This window comes from Leguminivora glycinivorella, chromosome 6 (genome assembly GCF_023078275.1).
Source record: "Leguminivora glycinivorella isolate SPB_JAAS2020 chromosome 6, LegGlyc_1.1, whole genome shotgun sequence".
Classification (NCBI taxonomy): Eukaryota; Metazoa; Arthropoda; class Insecta; order Lepidoptera; family Tortricidae; genus Leguminivora; species Leguminivora glycinivorella.
The window spans coordinates 13,927,031-13,946,547 of record NC_062976.1 but is presented as its reverse complement, the minus strand read 5'-3'; positions in this window follow the sequence as shown (position 1 = coordinate 13,946,547).

Below are 19,517 nucleotides of genomic sequence, written 5' to 3'. Positions count from 1 at the left end.
GTTATTTGGTTTTACTTATTTTTAGATTTAACTTTAGTGTTAATGTTATGTTTAATCCTTTAAATTATGTTTGAATTATGATAATTTGGTATAGTAAATTAAAGATCGTTCAATACAAAAAAACTAAGTATGTCATTCTGTTTCCTATAATGGATCTAACTATATGCCGAAGATAACGGAATTCAATAAAAACACGGTGTATTTTCACCATGTGACGTTAAATATTACACCAATATTGGCCGTTAAAATAATGACATAGTTAGGAAACTCCCTGCTCATAAAATTTATAGTCGATCGAATGAGATAACATAGTCGACGTTAAGCGCGGCTTAGACAGTTCGAAAATTTAAATGTGAAGTAAGTTTTGTGAGATTGCGCGGTATAAATCAGCGAGAGGCGGCGCGGGCGCTCGTCAGGCTGGCGATAAATCCGCGGCTCCCCCGGGCTTCTTAACCGTGCTCCATCTTGTGCTGCACTACCGCTGTCTGCAGTCCCTCGAGCTGCCGACAGCTGCGCTAAATTCATGCTATCAGACAACAAACAGACCAATACATATCCATAGTTGAGTTTCAAAGCTTGATTCGCTATTTTCCGTTAATTGTACTAAAATTTCAAGATTGAACTCGTATAGATTTAAAACACTTGTGTTTTATTTTATCACTACTCGTTCCGAACTTCCTCTTTTCCGCTATTATACACTTTTCAGCACCGATAGCGCAGTCGCGCGATAAACGATAAGACATCAGGCCGTCCTGTTCGCACTATTTTTAAGTGCGATAGGGACAGCCTGGTGTTTTATCATTTATCGCGCGACCATGCCTTCCTGCCTGGTGACCCCAACATTTCAATTCAATCAAAATCAATCGAACGGAAACATTTACAATGATGTAAAAGATAAAAAATCTATTAAGTAGGGACATTTCATTCATAATTTGTGTTACAATTGCATACGACTTTCATTGTGCAAATTGACAAAGGTATACCAGGGTATGTAGCTAAGATTACAATCGCTGAAGCTCCAAACAGATTGAGTTACGTATCGTTCGCCATGAGGCGTCGACGAGTGTATCTTGGATATAGCTCCAGGGTGCCTGAACAAGATGTCAATCATTCACGCTCCGTAGCGTATCGTACTTCTACATCACTCTTCCATATTAGTGCGATAGAGACAGTTGCTTTTTGTTCGCCACGGAACGTTAACTATTGCCATCTTGTCTTCTGAGTTGTCTACTCAGCAACTCTGTTGAGCATCTTCTTACAAAGAAGCCGAGATAGGTACTGCTTCTGGAACTGGTTGTGGTTTCATAGATTCAGTTTCTCTCATATTTATTTATTAACGGACCATAATCGAGGTGTGTGTGGAATGTCTCTCAAAAGTGCTCTCATTTTGCGATGCGACAAATCACAATTGTGAGTTAAATAATTAAAAAAAAATCGCGTATTACCAGATTCAGACAACCTGATATACTTACTTCGGGTTCCCTTTATCTTGCAGAATATCGATTGTCTGAAATACATTTGGCATAGCAGCTTTCGCAGAAACATTTTTACCCGAATGATACTTTTGCATAATTGTACATGTACAAATAGCATACTGTCATATCGCATATCATTTATTTGGCTGAATTCTGGATAGCAGCATACTTATATTGTCGATTTTAATATAGCAGAATTGTATATAGTATAGGTACATTACATTTCACCGAATACCGAAGTTAACCGAAACTGCGTACTGCTAATATCGTCGAATTTAATTTTGCAGCATTTTATGTCGCATAATACTCATGTTGCTGCATTTTGCACCGAATAGACGTTGCGCCGAATTTATTTTGTCATGTTGCCAGAAATGTACATTAGGTTAGAACCCTATCCAGACAAAATACTCACACGATACAGAAATCGTATATGTTACAGAGTCGGTTTAGGTGCGACGACGAGCGAAGCGAGGAGGAGCGTGTTAGGTTAACAGTGTTATGTTATTAGGTTGATAAGCAATCACGCGTACTTATGGCTCGACAACCTTTTTCGATACTTGCTCGTCTATCACCCACTATATAGTTACTCAAAAGAAATGTTGCCAGAAATATAGATAAGGTTATAATCCCTATCCAGACAAAATACTCTCACGAGTCTCACGACACAGAAATTTTATATGTCACAGAGTCGGTTTAGGTGCAACGACGAGCGAAACGAGGAGGAGCGTGTTAGGTAGTAGCAAGTAAACCGGAAAACTCTTTTTAATGTAAAAATAAATAAAACATAAGTGACATTATTCTGCGCATCAACATTATGCCAATGTATTATTCTGCCTACGACATCGACAATTGTGCGAAACGACAGAATGCCAAGTCAATAGAATGCGATACAATTTTCGATAATAGTTATTTGTTATACAAGGGGGCAAAGTTGTATTTTAACGCCGAGTGTGGGATTGAAAAACGAGCAAGTGAAAGGATTCTATAGTTGAACCACGAGCGAAGCGAGTGGTTCGAGAATAGAATCCTGAACTTGCGAGTTTTTTAACACACGAGAAGTAAAATACATTTGCACCCGAGTGTAACACAAAACTTTTCCCCTCACTATAGCGAGGAAACTACAACGCAAAAAATGAGTTTATAACTGCTTCCAGTAGTTCCACAGGTAGTAAATCATCTTTATTACTAGATTCACCTACTTTTATCAAATTTTAACTTCTGATTAGCAAAAACGTCTGCAATCGATGCCGTTAGGCTTAGAATAAATTTAAAAGTGGAAAATGTCTGCCTTGGGTGAGACTTGAACTCACGGCCTCTGGATCGATACTCCAGCGCTCTGCCAACTGAGCCACCAAGACTTCAACCAAGCCAGCTAAATTTTCCACTACTAAGGTCAATGGGACCCGTAGCGACATCTACCGTACTTTAGCAATTTACTTTTATCAATTTTAAAGCAGTTAATTTGACTTTATTCAAGGTCAAATTACTTTACCCACTAGTGGATAAAATGCGTTTTTACCCGTGGTATTAAAGGACAAAACACGTGTTTCCGAGCTAGTGAGGGGAAAAAACAATTAATCGATTATTCTGGGCAAACTCTTTGCGTCCAACTCTACTTTGGATGACGGGGGAAACGCGCCGCCGACTATACCGCGGTGCGAGAGCTGTATGCCGGATGTCCGGTTCAACCAAAGCTCAGTGCGTAAAGCACTTCGTTCCCTCGACACTCATAAGTCGAGTGGGCCCGATGGAATCCCTGCCATTGTGCTAAAAACTTGTGCTCCTGAGTTGGCTCCGGTCTTAACGCGTCTCTTTCGGCTCTCTTACTCTTCCGGCGTAGTCCCGGCTTCTTGGAAGTCAGCTTTGGTGCACCCGATCCCTAAAAAAGGCGACCGCTCAAATCCGTCCAACTATAGGCCAATAGCTATAACTTCCCTCTTCTCGAAGATAATGGAATCCATCATCAACTACCAGCTCTTACGGTACCTAGAGGATCACCAGCTGCTTAGTGACCAACAATATGGTTTCCGTAGAGGCCGCTCGGCTGGTGATCTTCTAGTTAACCTGACACATCGTTGGGCACAGGCAATCGAGATGAAGGGTGAGGCATTGGCCGTTAGTTTGGACATCGCGAAAGCGTTTGATCGCGTTTGGCATAAAGCACTTCTTTCGAAGTTACCATCCTACGGGCTTCCCGAGAGATTATGTGTTTGGGTGGGTAGCTTCCTGGCAGAAGCATAAAGGTCTTAGTTGACGGTAAATGCTCTGACTCCATGCCTGTAAATGCTGGTGTTCCCCAAGGCTGTGTGCTATCACCTACGCTATTCCTCTTGCATATCAATGACATGCTGCAAACCAGCGGCATTCATTGTTATGCGGATGATAGTACGGTTGATGCTACTTACACCGGCCGCACCAATATCTCTCGGGAAAACGTCATCGAGAGCCGGAACAAACTTGTGTCTGAAATTGAGACTTCCTTGAAAGAAGTCTCTGAATGGGGTCGACTTAACTTAGTCCGTTTTAACCCTACCAAGACACAGGTTTGCGCGTTTACCGCAAAAAAGTTAGAGTTTGTCGCATCACCCTTTTTTGAGAGCACTCCCCTCACTGCCACAGCCAGTATAGGAATTCTAGGCGTTGACATTTCGAGTGCAGTCCAGTTTCGCGGTCATTTAGAAGGTAAGGCCAAACTGGCCTCAAAAAAGCTGGGTGTGCTCAATAGATCGAGACAGTATTTCACTCCAGCCCACCGCCTTCAGCTCTATAAGGCGCAGGTTCGCCCACACATGGAGTACTGTTCTCATCTATGGGCAGGGGCACCTCAGTACCAGCTTCTCCCTCTGGACCGCATCCAACGACGAGCGACTCGAATTGTCAACTGCCAGCATATCTCCGATCGGCTTGACCCCTTGGCGCTGCGTAAAGATGTGGCCTCGCTCTGCATTTTCTATCGCATGTATAACGGGGAGTGCTCCGAGGAATTGTTCGGATTAATCCCTACCGCTTCTTTCCGCCATCGCCCTACGCGACAACATTTCCATCGTCATCATCTAGATGGCTGGCAGTCCTCAACTGTGCGTTTCTCCAGAAACTTCCTGCCCCGCCACAGAACTTTATTTAGATAGAAGAAACAAGTTCATCTATTTGTATAGGGGCCGAGCGTGTCAAATTTTGTACTGAAGTTGTTTCTTGCCTGTAATTTTAAATATGTCTCAGGCTCTTGATTGTTCATAATTTTTGTGTTGTTGCAATTGAATATCACGTAACGAGGCATTTTTTATGTTTTGATTGACTTCAACTTACAAAAATTGACGCCCGAAAGCTGCAAGCTGCGATTAAAGACGGACAACTCAGTGGATTTCACTGAGTTCATTTGACACGCTAAGTAGATACGTTTGCTTGATCTATGGTATATATGACATCTGTGTGCCCCGCACAGCTAAACTGTGGAATGAATTGTCGCCTGCGGTATTTCCGGACCGATACGACCTTCAAATCTTCAAGAAAAGAGCGTACACCCATCTTAAAGGCCGGCAACGCACCTCCAACACCTCTGGTGTTTCGGGTGTCCATGGGCGGCGGTGATCGCTTACCATCAGGCGACCTGTCTGCTCGTTTGCCTCCTATCCCATAAAAAAAAACGTATATATAATTATACAATTTACCATTATGCCATTGTATTACTCTGCTTTAAATAATTCTGCAAAATGACAGTATGCCAAGAAATTAATGCAAAAAGTCATTCTGCGAAAAGAGGATTCTGATAATGGTAATCCACTTACTTCCAGTAATTAATGCTATGGGGTTCCATACCATGGTATACCGTGACGACTTACGAGTCTTACTACAGAGTCAACGACCGCAACGTCCAACGTCGACGGCTATAACGTAACGTCCGTAGTTGGCACTGCCGTTGACGCGAGTGGTCAAATTGGTCATGTGCGGAACTGTGTGTACCGAGGCCGTGTTATTATAGGTAATAGGTATTTCAATTCCTGTAGTTGTTCATGGTATTTTGGTGGTATTACTGAATGGTATCGTGTGTCTGGACAAGGGAAGTGTCTGGATGTTGTGAATCACATCAAGATGTATATACGAGAAAAAGATCATCTGTGTGTGTACCGTGTACTTTTCAGATTGTACCACCGGTAAAATATTTATTTATTTATTTTAAACTTTATTGCACATAAAAAAGTACAATTAGCTTAAGTATCAAACCTAATATATTGAACATTCCTTATAATAATTACACAATACATAATAAATTGACAAATTATATAGAACTTTTTAACTTTGTGTTCATTAATTTCTTAGTATTTCGGGTATTTCCGCAAAATTCGCCCTAATTCTTTTTCACGCTACATTTCAAGAATCTTATTTTTGTAATTACAAAAATGTCTAGTACGCCGACGTTATCCTTAATTGCTGGACATAAAAATTCCATTTAAATTTCCCTTTTAACGATCAGGGGAGAAGTGTCTAATTGCATAATACACTCGTTTGCGTATTTTTATTGTTTGTACAATAATTAGATCATAATGCTTTCTTTTTAAGGAGTAGGAAAGTTAATTAAAGTTTTGTTTTAGGAATCGTAAAGAATATTGTCGTCGAAACGCGAAGGAAGCGTCTGGTGGTACGAGCACCTCACAGAGGGCAGCGGGCAGCGGGCAGCGGGCAGCGGGGGTGGGTGCATGGTTATTTAAGAAATGGAAAGAAAAGCAATTTACTGCTTATCAGCTCGAGCACCGACCTATAAGGTCACTTTGTATACAACAAGTGTAAGAAGCAACAACTGAACTTCCAGCAAAGTGAACTAAAGTAGTAGTAAGTATTCAATTGCATCATGGGGATACGTCTTCCCATTTTTAATGGAACTGTCAACTTAATATAACTATTCTTTACTAAATAACATTAGTAAGTACCCATTTAAAAATATGTTACATGTAGTTAATTGTACTTCCGATATTTATCAAAATAATCATGTACAAAAAACGAAGTTTGAGGTATGAATCTCGATTGACCACTTGTCTATGTGCCTTGGTAACTAGGTGCCGGCAAGTAGGTACAGGTATGACTACTGTATGTGCTTGTATTCTACTATGTGTACTATTTATTGAATCGTATGGTATGTTTACAAAATAACTAAAATAAGTAATCAATTACATACTCGTAACACCTTGATATACTTACTTGGAAATACAATGTGCGTATAAATATGTGTGAAAGCTAAGTAACAAATAGATCTTGTAAGTAGGTACAATAACGACCATCTCTTAAAATAATACAGCACAAAATACACCATCTACATAACAAAGCAACTGCTTTCAGGAAACATTCACACATCACTCCATGCAGAAAATCGCACGTAACAAAATTCCTCCCCCAAATTCCTAGCTTCTATTCCAGGTGTTATTTGCCCAAAAATAGATTACGTAATCTGCAAAGTTACTCTATTATAAGTTGTTTGTTGGACGAGTTAAAGTGAAATTGGTTTAAGTCGACGAATTCCGGCCGTAGTTCGACGACGCTCGCTCTAACTTCGCTCCGACAGCCTTCCATGACACCTACGAGAATCCGCCAGCCGTAAATAATATATTGGGAACTTCCTCATTATATTGAAAATAGTTTTGATAATCATATACATGAAAACTGTTTTTATAGACACTTGCATTTTATTTTTATAGGGGTGTTTATATAGTTTTCAGCAGGTTGCAATATTTTTAAGGGTAAAAAAAATGGTTCATGCATTTTAAACGTCTATCCTTAACATTTTTATATTTAAGGGAACCCGCACCATTTTTGCAAAAAAAATGGTTCATCCATTTTAAACGTCTATCCTTAACATTCCCTTTGGAATACTATACTTTTTCATGGTGACGTTAATCAATAAAACCTATAGGTATTCATGCCTGAAATTATTGCACACGTGTCTAAATAAACAAACTATAAATCTACCAAAATATATTGTCATTTTGAAATTTTATAACATACGCGTTAACTCCGTGGCAGATTTGCAATGATTAGGGTCCATTGGGGATGCATTTTTGCTCGCTTCAAAGCAGGGGTGTCTAGGGTTGTGACCCCGGGTCAAATATTTGAGTATCAATGCAGTCTGCCTATTATGTTACTCACTTAAATTAGACACATAAAGACAGATGCCCAGTGAATCTCTTTTGTTCAAATATATGTTTGTACTTTTGTTTATAACTAATGTTGCAGAGATTTGTAAGGTACGTAAGGTTATACACAGCAGAATATACACATTATTAAAATGTTATATTGCAAAATGTTTGTGATAAATTTGCACCTACTCTGTGTCCCTAGTAATTTTATTGCAACAAATTACAAAATGCATAAGAAGCATTTTCAGGTTAGTACCTATTACCTAAATATGCGTAGTTACACACAAATTATTTATGTATTGATATTATAATATTTATGATATGTTCAAATAAATCAACGACGTGTCTAAGTAAGCCGGCCATAAGGCAACGGAAGTGATTGATGTCCTAAAGCTAATTTTTATTAGCTGTATAAATTATTACGCAAGTTAAATTTACTTCCAATCGCTGCACCTAATATAAATTCCGGCAATGTTCCTCGAAACGCTGTGTCAACCTATCAATCAGTATAAAAATACCCTGTTCATCCCCTTAATTTAATCAAAAGATCGCTTTAGCTGGTCATGGACAAGAAAAAAACAGGACGGAACGACAACACGGCGATATAAAATTTTCATCGAACGAGGGGTGGGGGGTTGGGGGCGTCCCTCCCGTTGTAATATCCAAGTCGAGCGGAGTAACCAATAAATTACAATTTGACATAAACAAAACCCCACTCTAGCACACGGAGCTACGAATTATTTATTGCAAAAACGGCTCTGCATCGATCGACCGGTGTACTTAGGTTTACATACTTGGTTATGTATACAGTACAGTATATACAAATATAAAGCCACCAATTAGGGACGCAGGTAGGTACTTTATTTGTGTTGCTTTGACTTATTGTGGGACTCAGTCAATGTGTGTAAGAATGTCCTATAATATTTATTTTATATACACACATTACTAATGTCGTGTCGTAGAACTGTAGTTTTTTAGTAGTCTGTAAAACCAAAATTTAATTTTAAACTACGTTATATCTTATTTAAGCATCCCATGATAATGTTTACATGTAGAAAGGACACACCTACAAGAAAGTAACCTACGTTAGAATTACTTTCCCGCCCTTAACAATTTCCTCGCGAGGCCATATCACATTGCAAATTTGACAAAAACACAAATCAGTGTACTTATATGCGTTCACTGATCATAATATAATTTCACAAAGTGTCGTAAGTAAACGCCGGGGCGTGGGTCCCCCGCAGGATGTAATAAAATTTGCATACTTTTAATCAAGGGCCGTGTCGTGGAGAAGTTTGCCAATAACGGTCGTGATCGATTCATGCCGACTTGTCCCCGCATTATAAATCGACTCCTCGCCTAATCTATCTCATATAGGCATACTCGTATTATATTTAGACCTAAATTTAAAACACGTTTTCTACATTTGACACATACCTATTTGAAGTTTTTAATTTATAATTATGCATTGTCGCTAATTCATCTTCCGGTAATTATGTTAGTACCCATAATTTTCTACATTTAAGTACCTACCCACATAGTTTTACAATCTTCATGTATCTACACCTATGGGACGATTCGCGAAACTTGGCGAGAATAACTTGATGTTAATATAATAATTATAAAAATATAGACTATTGCCTGGCTCTCGTGAATCTACCCATGAAAGTAGTATTTTTATATAGACTGCAATATAGTAAAAAAATAAGGAAACTCCAAGTCTAGATTTAAGAAAAAATTATAACAATATTTGTAAACGACTGTTTGTTTCTCAAATAAATAAATAAATAAAAATAAAATTATATACAGAGTGGGGCCTGTAACAAAGGCGAAGAATTGAATTCTAGGCTATTCTCCTTATACTGATCAACATTTGTTCAGTGACTTTTAAAAATTATGAAGTCTTAAAATTTTTAATTTTTCATACAAAATAAATATTAGCTTCAATGTACGCCATTATTGTTGTCATTGACGTTGTCTGTCACATTTTAGATTTAACAGAATTCGCAATACATTACCTCTTAGAAAAAATTTTCAAGGGTGATAAAAATCAAAATACAAGTTATTTTTAAAAGTCACTGAACAAATGTTGATCAGTATAAGGAGAATAGCCTAGAGTTCAATTCTTCGCCCTTGTTACAGGCCCCACTCTGTATAATTGGTAAGGTACAGCGTTGCAAATCTCGACTGGGGGACAATTGTAACTAATCCATTTTTTCCATTACTATACATATAATGCAGACAATGTAAAACATGGAAAAAATGGACCAGTTACATTTACCTACATATTTCAACACTTTCTTACTTTTTCTTTTATAAAACCTTCTAACTATGACTTAGCTACGTTTTCTAATTAATTATCTGATTTTTCGTGACATACAAAGCAATGTCGCTACTCAACCACCAATAGGGTTTTACATATATTTTTACACTACTCAAAGGTAAAAATTCATTCCGTATTTTCTATCGGTAGGTAAATATTTCTCGTAACACCTTGAACATTGTAAGAGGACTCCCGGAGCGCAGTTTGCAATAAATTAGCTAGCTTCTAATATAAAACGACAAAAAACCGGCAGCATCACGGCCGCTCCGCCCGCCTGTCCATCTCCGCTCCGCATTAATCGTGTTTAGTTAGCGGATATTGGCGGCGGAAATTCAAATGCAATCAAATGAAAATAGAATTCGCAAAAAAGAAAAGAAAACAAGTCGACAGGCGTCAGTCTAGCGGGAGAGCGCTCCAGCGCCGGCCCCAGCGCCGCACGCTGACCGTACTTACACGATTTTAAATTGTACATATCTGAAATTCCGATCTGTCGCGCACCCACCCTGCGCTATGAAATGAAACAAATAAAAAAAACTAGAACGGCTCGGTGCGCTCGGAAAAAATCAAAATCGAAATTAAAAATAAAAGGCTTTTCCGACGCCAGCCGGGAGGGAGGCAGATGCAATGTTTGCGGCCGACATTCGATGCAGTCTGAAATAAAAACATGAGCACGATGTCTACATACAAATATGTGTGGTTGGATTGATTGGAAACGAATATGTGTGGGTGGGAAGGCGCAGGAATCGAAGGTGAGCGCGCTAAGACTGACTGTAGGTAATCCGTTTTGCCCGGGGCGGCCGCTGGCGCGCGGCACCGCAGCGCTCACAATTAAACTTTGTTAGTATATGTGTCGCTAGAGATTAGCCACAATTCTCTTTTTAAGTGGTTCGGCTGCAGCCCGTATGCAATTTAAGAATACAGAGCACAAGTTCGGCTATTGGCCATACTGTGTAGTTGTTACACAAGGGGATCGCCACCACAGAACTTTAGGCACACGAACACTGCTTTAGATTTTAACATCACGTGTAATTGGTTGGTATTAACGTCGTTGCGGGCTTTCCATATTCATTTTGAATGTTGGGTTTCTTTTAATAAATACAGAGCTGCAATATTTTTGTAATAATAAAACAAAACAAACATAATGCCTACTAATAACACCTACACTGTAAGCATGCTTCAATACACATTCAACTACCTAATATTAAGACGACAGCAATCGCAAGACCTTGGGCAATTGGACACGATCAAAAATGTATGTAAATAAAAGGTCGCATCAATTGACCTCTTAATGGCGTCGTGCATGACGGCAATCGCGGAAAATGTAGGAAAGATGTAAATGCGGCGGGACTCGTAGATCATCGAGGGGAGCCAACTGCCTCAATTATGGCATTAGCTTCATGCTTAATTTTATTCTACTCCCCTCGCTGAATTAGGAAAAAGCTTGGTCAAATAGTCAAGATTCTAGTTAACAATAGTAAAATTTAGAAAAACCGGACGTACTTGTGCTTGTACCAACAAATATCAACAAGTACGGTTCATAAAGCCGATAAACAACAAAATATATATACTTAATTAAATATATACACATGTCTTAGTTAGGACGATAGGAGGTAAACGAGCAAACGAATCGCCTGATGGTAGGCCATTATTCGTTCACCACCCACAGCCGAAACACCAGAAGGTGCGTTACCGGCCTTCGCTCTTTTCTTGGTCGTATTGGTTCGGAAATACCGCAGGCGTATGTTGAAAAGAAAATTCAAAAAGCATTGAACTTATGGTGTATACATTAAAGGAAATCATCATCCACCCCTTCACAGGCCACCTAACCACTTCGATCAATCAATCACTCCCACCGACATAGAAGTTACAACCGTGAAATCTTCAGGGGCAAGACATAGATAATTCACGTTTAACTTCCGTTTTCAACTTATCGAATAATTTAACTGAACATTTATTTTTGCACGCTCATCAATCAAGCCAGCTCGCGCTTCGCCGATAAGCCGCGCCCGACGCCGAGAAATGACTAGGCATTACATAAATCCCCTCGGATGATGAAAAGTGAAGTCTAACAGATAAGAACCGACAAAAAGTTACGATGAGAAATGAATCGCGATTTATATCCCGGCCTGGCAATTGCGAGCGGGGGAGGAGGAGCACAGGGCGGCTTCCGTGCTTATCATATTTTCAGATTGGAGCAGCCTATATGTACTCTGCTGCTTGTCGTAGGTACCTACATCTAGTTACATGATAGCTGTTAGCATGATAACGTTAGAAATATTATGACATTCAACGGTGTCGTATCATAGGTGCTACGAAGAGCGGGCTTTATGGTACTACGAACTACGACGACGTGCTACGAAATTGCAATAAAATGAACACAACTTTTAGTTATGAAGTGTGTTTTGTATTACCTTAGCCATTTTCCTCTAGTTACGATTTCAATATAATGTCTCCATGTGTGCCAAGTATCTACTAAACAGATTGCACCCTAAACGTCTTATCCCTAATGCTTCTGCCGAAATAAAAAGCCAAAGTTTAATCGAGAGTTTTCTCCGGGCGGCCATTATTAAGATAAACAGTACAATACATAAGCCTATCTCGACATTTATTTTATCACGGGTTCACATCACGCACCGCTATTCCCTGTTATGATACGGCCGCACCTGAGAGGAGCTGAAAGAAAAGCTATAAACCTGTTGGGAAGGTTTGTTGAGGTGGCTCGCGTACGCGCGCCGACTGGCAAGCAGCCGCCCCTGCGGGCCGCGCCGGCCGCGCCAGCGCCGCCGAAGCCGCGATCCGAGCGCGCCCCCACATCGGCCGACCATATTTTCCACTTTATGTGTGACAGTTGAGGTAATATCGAGACTCTCGCCGATCTCTGATTGGACGAAAAATACACATTAAGGAACCTGCCGCGAGCGAGCGATTCGGAGCTGTATTCCCGTGGAAAATGTCGGAAAATATTGTATTATGGGGGTGGAAAATTGCCACCCTGCCACCCGCTCACTCGCCTCCAGCAAAAACTGTCGAGTATTTGTTTTTGATGAAAACGATTTATTATTCTACGTGGGTTGGAGGCAATAAAGATAAGCCGGCGAGGTGGCGGCGCCTTATTACGACTAACCCTCGCCTTTGTTTCCTTATAAAGAATAATAAATGAGGCCGCCACGCTTATTTACCAACTTCCTTAATTATTTATTTATGCGGAAACATTGTTGATATTTGTTACATAAATTGAGTTAGCGAGCACGGTGACGACTGACAGTATTATAAACTCCATAGATTAGAGCATGTTGATACCTATAGAGAACAGATAAAGATCAAAGGATTCTCGTGTAAGACAGTAAATCATGAAGTATAAATCCGGGGCTGCACGCCAGCAGATAGTGATCGCCATAACGCTAATGCCACAATTTGCATTAACACCCCGGCCGCGCCGCGCCGCGCCACCGCGCGGATGATGCTGCGATTTAGGGTCCTGCATATGAATGCATATGTGCATCTAGGTACATACAGAAAATATATGTTGTGATGTGGCCTCCATATCGGTTAGTGTATTAGACATCACTCATATTTTCATCATAGGCTAAGTAATAAGCTGTAGTCAACGTTTTGAGGATAACTGCCGGCGTAACCGAATAGCGATCGTCCACGCCAGGCGCCGACAGAAATGCAGTCTAGCTCTGTCGCGCCAAAACGCAAAAACTATAGAGATAGATAGCTACGAAACAGCTATTATCGTGAGCGTTTGTGCATATGGCTTAGTACCCTGGATATTACGTTGTCCAAATGTCCACATTTTCTACGGGTAATTAGATCGCAGTCATAATATATTTTTATATAAGTAGGATCTTTACATCCTACCCTGTCTCCGGAGCCCACCGTACAATTGATATCAATTAACCGTTTGTTAGTTTTGAAACTCCTTAATGGTCCTGTTTGTCAACTTGAACATTATGCGCACTAGGGGATGTCCCTAGGTCGACGAAAATATGAAATCTGTAGTAGTTACCTAATCAGAATTTACGATGAACTAAATAGATACACTGAAACAGAAAATTTGCAATATCCAACGCCAAACGCATAGCTACAGTTAACCCCAAGCCCTCGCAACGCCCGGGCAGCGGGCACCCCCGCCGCGCGCACGCGCCGCTAATTTGTCGTTTTGTCACATTTATGAATTTTATTATGGAAATGATGCCAACAAACAGACAGCTTGCTTGTACGTCATCTGTTGTGCTTGTCAACCACATTGGAAGGGTGACATGCCGTTAATTTTGATGGTGAATATGATTAGTATGTTTTTATTGGTTGATTATAAATATTTAATGGGCAGTGCATATTCATTAAGTAAGTTTCTAAATAAAGTCAAATAAGGATACCGTTCAAAGAACAAGAGTAGAAAAACGTTTTTACTGCGTAATTTAGCAACAAATTAAATTCCTTATGCTAAACGCACATTGTGTCTGTGTCTTCATAGTTTCGTTTGCGAAAAAATAAACTAATTTATTAGAAAATACATTTAAAAAAAAAAGCTTATGCATTCACAGAGCTTCGCAACAATAATAAAATAAACCAAAATGTCAATATGAGAGACAGTTACTTAGTATCTTATTTATTTCATAATTAATACATTAATAAATATTTTAGTCAAATACTTTTAAATAACGACAATGGTATTATTATATTATAAATTGGTTTTCTCTCGTGTCTGGCGAAGTAACGTTTAAAAATTTAAATATCGACAGTCCAACCCCTCCTAAATTAAACGAGTGCGCATCTGAAAAATTGTTAGCACACTTCTACTTTTAAAGGGGGTTTCTTTGGTACTAATTGTACAGTACTTACGGCGTTTTGGATATCTCCCCACCGTTTAAGGATGGTATTATGCAATGATACTTAACTAATATTAATATCGTAATATTTTATCTATGTTTGTTTATAGAAAATTTTATTTGCTTTGTAGAAGCATATTAGTCAGCCCCACCCAGTAAATAAGTAGTACATATGTACTTAGTTGCTGTAGTAAAATGCGTTGTATCTCTTATTAGTTCGAAATGAATAAGAATCCGAGATAATGTAATGAAACGAAGTTAGTTCTAGTGTTTTTGAAATAAACATAGTAAGTATATTTTTTTTATCCTCATGGTTTGACTTAAATTAGTGTCAATCCTATAAGGCCATTATACTCGTAGGAAGGTAATGATAGTTTTAAAAGTTTTTTTTTTTTGTTGTTTTAAATAAATTATCTCTTTCGCCTCGGACTCCACCTACTGCGAAAACCCTCAATAAATACAAAACAGGATTTTCTAATTGTTGTTACTGTGGCAAGGTATCGGATTAGGATAGGTACAAACTATTTTACTATAGGTACCATACCTACTAATCAGATGTACATAAAACGCGCGTGTCAAAGAAAAACATTTATTTTCAAACATAATAAAAAACAAATCTTTATTTCAGACCAAAGTCCATACAGTGATGATTACATTTTAAAAACTTATTCTAATTAAGTTAATCTTAAAAATTAACATAAATGTAGGTACTGACAAAAAGCTGAGTGCCTTGGTAATAGCCCAGTGTATGAGGAGCTGACTATCCCAGCGATCAGCTAAGACGGCCAGAAGGCTGTTTCGGCTGCCACGCAGGCGGCACAAAGATGCCGCGCACCGCGCGCGCAGTATGGCCTGGAAACCATCTACGCGCGCATGCGCGAACATTCCCGACGCACTTCACCAGCGCGGCAGCCGCAACAGCGCCCTGGACGCATTATTATTAATCCACTGTTTACTATAATTACCAAGATTCCTAAAAGTGCATGCCAACCACCGAGATCTACGATTAAAATACACGAAGTTATTGAACTTTACTTCTTTCGTTTTTACTTGTTTTATGTTATACACAATATACTTACGTGTTAATGTTAATACTGTCGTATATTATTAATCTTAACGCGACTTGCACTAATGCATAAACCGATCCACCTCACCCCTAAATGACGCGTAGCGGATGCGGTGTAAGTTAACTCGTACTATTTAACCATCCGTTCATACAGCCGCGATGAGCACCCTCCGCGAGACAAGGACGCCGCCAGCACCCTGCCCCGTGCCAGATAAGGACAGAGGACACTCAACAGGGCATAACTCATAAATAAAATACAATATGGTGAGCAAAACATTAAATTATGCTGGTATTATGGCACATTTGGCCTTTGTGTATTAGTCGCATATCGCAGGGGGAATCATATTGGATGTTTGTCGCTGTTGTTAACCGACCGTGACTTGTCGCTGCTTTGATTGCCGGCTGTTGTTTAGATTTATTAATATGTTTTAATACCAGTTATATTCATATTAGTTTGATTTAACATGTATGATACACATTAATGTACGCACATATTAACAGGTAATAAGTAAATTGATATAAAGATTTACTTTATGGATAACCTAATATATTTATGAATTAGTGACGACGTACTGATACAAGTACTTGCTAGTTACTAATTGAATTTGATTTAGTACTACATACAAATATAGGTACCTAATAAACGATCTGCATAAATACCTAGGGGTGACACCCTTCTAGTCAGTATGACTTACCTAACGACAAAATTTAGTTTACTGTGATGATAAAGTTAGCTTAGTAAACGAACTGGTGGGTTGCTCCATTTTTTATTTACCTTTTCTTTTAATCCTCCACCTGTTCATAATTATCCTTTTTCAATTCACGTTTAAACTGCAATTGGAAACAATCATTTATAAACAAAGTACTCGTACTTCTCCTGCAAAGCCATAAAGGGGAAACGCCGGCCCGATTCAGCAAAATCATAGAAAAGCACATAAATTGGCAGGCATTAACATTTCCTTTATCCTACGTGTCGGCGTATGACGGGGGCGCCGCGCGCCGCCCGCCCAAGACAATAAATTTACATATTTCACCCCTCACACAGACCTTTTTTGCCATTCCGCAGAATTACGCACATATGGGAATATTCTGTTGAATATATCAGCAGTAAGACGAAATCTCTCAGAATAAAATTTTCTTCTGTCGCCACATTTTCACATAAAGAGCCTCCGTATAGCGCCCTAAATACGCAATACATTGAGCCCCGTTTTATTCATAAAGGAAATACATATACATGTCTATAAAAATATTATGGGATCTCTCCCAATTTCGGCATATACATGCGGAGGCAAATTCACAGATAGAAATGTAATTTTGCGGTAGAGGCACCCTTCAAAGGGTCAAATCAAAATCATTTTCACAGTCCAGTGAACCGACGTACGGTCGGCAGCGCAGTGCCGGCATCTACTGTACCAGTTAGCCTATTCTGCATTTATGTTTCTCATTGCATACATTGCAGTGGGCATCCTACGTTATCCGACCTATCGCTTTAAGATACCTAAGTGCGTTCGACGATTTTAATAATTAATTGTATTGAAAAGTCTAGTAAGTACCGAATTTCTTCCTAGCTTCCTTTATTCTGTATAACATACTTACCTACGCATAGTTATAAGGTATTTTAAAGCAAGTAGTAAGTATTACAACATACAAATTAAGCCAGTATCAAGACTAACAGTAGTAATAAGACAAAGATTTTTATAGTTATTTTTCTGTTTCATGTGAAATATTCATCATACTTAAGATATTTTTTTATTTAATATTTAATTACGTTATGTAAAATACCTACAAGTTTACTAAATACATATACGTAGGTATCTATATCATATCGTAACAAAAACATAAGTAGGTATACGTTAGACTCAAACGGAAATCTCTAACCTGCACACCTAATCATTATATCGTCTTTTATACCAACGTCAGCCTCCATATAGTACGTTATTAGCTAAAAGTAATAAAACTTACACACACTGCTCGATGCTCCTACAAGCAACTTTAAGTTAGACATAACGTAACGCCTTACAATCTTAATTACTTACTAAATGGCGAATGCGATGAAATGAAGTTAGTAACAGGCGCTCACGATTGAAATTCCATTATCTGCGTATTATGGGGTGAAATCTTTTGTCGATATACGAGTCGGAAGTACAAAGCTTCTAAAACACCACAAATACATTTTCCAATACAATTTCATATTATTTCCTCCTCCGATTGTATCTTAGAATGTGTAGCGTTTGCTGGGAAATATCGCATTCGGTGCACGAATTCCACCACAATCGATAAGAGAGATGACCGCTGGCCGCGAGGCGGGGAGGCAGGGGCGATGGGGAGACTGTTATTTGATTAGTCTTACCGAGAATGAGCTCGCCTCTACTTAATGGGGTGAGGGCTTGTAACCGGACTACATATAATTTTCAGTACAACTGACAACTATTTATGTTTTTGCAACAAATGTAAACTTAACAAAAACAACGACAACTCCAAGTATTACCGGCTAAATCCACTTATCTAGAAACAATTACACGATTCGGAGCGTGTAAGAGTAGACCCAAGAAGCGCTCATCCCATCATCGCTTAATAGACACGCATTTCAACATAAATGAGTTTCGCTTTAAATTAATTAGTAGCACATTTTCCATTATAAGGATAAATGCAAAAGCGACCGCTTAATAGCGCGGTGGAAAACTCGCTAGTTTTCGTTCGCGAGAATAGGGCCGGAGAGAAATTGCGGATAGACATAATCAGTCTTCTGGCTTTGAGGCGGCCTCGGCGCCTAATGTGCCGCCTGCTCACCTGATGAATACGAACTCGAGCATTACTCCGCGGCACGATCCAATATCAACCAACCACTCATTACTAATTCCCTATTTGTTCACCTTCTGTCATAATGAAGCTTTAAACTCCCGCTGATTCAATTTTATTTGATAAATAAAACTTTTTAAAAATACGTAAATAGGGAAGTGTTTACATAAGCTTTGTAACGTACTTGGAAAAGTAGTAACAAGTTTAAGTAACTAGTTATGTACCCGCAAGCAGATGTATAAGCGGGAAAGTTTTGCAAAACGGGAGGTTTGTCTGAGGACGGTCCGTAATGACCCTGTCCCGATCTTACAAAAGGCAATTACAATAAAGTTCCATTCGCACATGCTCGTTAACTGGGCGATATATCTCGGATTCCCTCAGTCAACTTGTCGTCCGCACTCGTTTCATCTCTCCGCTTTAATACTCGATTGGATTCGACAATTTCCATTTTATAACCTAGTGAAATGGAAAGTGTGCGTTTCTATAAATAATTATGATTAATGCAAATACTATGAAGAGCAGAGTGCCAGTGTCTCATTTAAAAGTTCTGAAAAGAAAGAAAGAAAGTAAGTATCAACATTTTGTTTTATTTTTGCTTTTATGGGGTTTAGTATGTTTCCTTAAATAAAAAAATACTTGTAGAAAAAAACGAATCTGAACCATTAATCTGGGCCACCTTCTAAATCTCACCAGTAAACCCGATCCAAACTATTGAAACTATCCTTCCTGTCAGTGTGTATAATGAACACGTATCCACTTAAATGTTTTACTGCCATCAATAACAGTAGAAATATTGATAGGTGTGTCGGTATTCAGTGATGTAGTGCGTGTGTAGTGTGGGCCGGGAGCCCCTTCGCGCACACCTTAACTGCCACACGGCGCGCTTTACGAGCA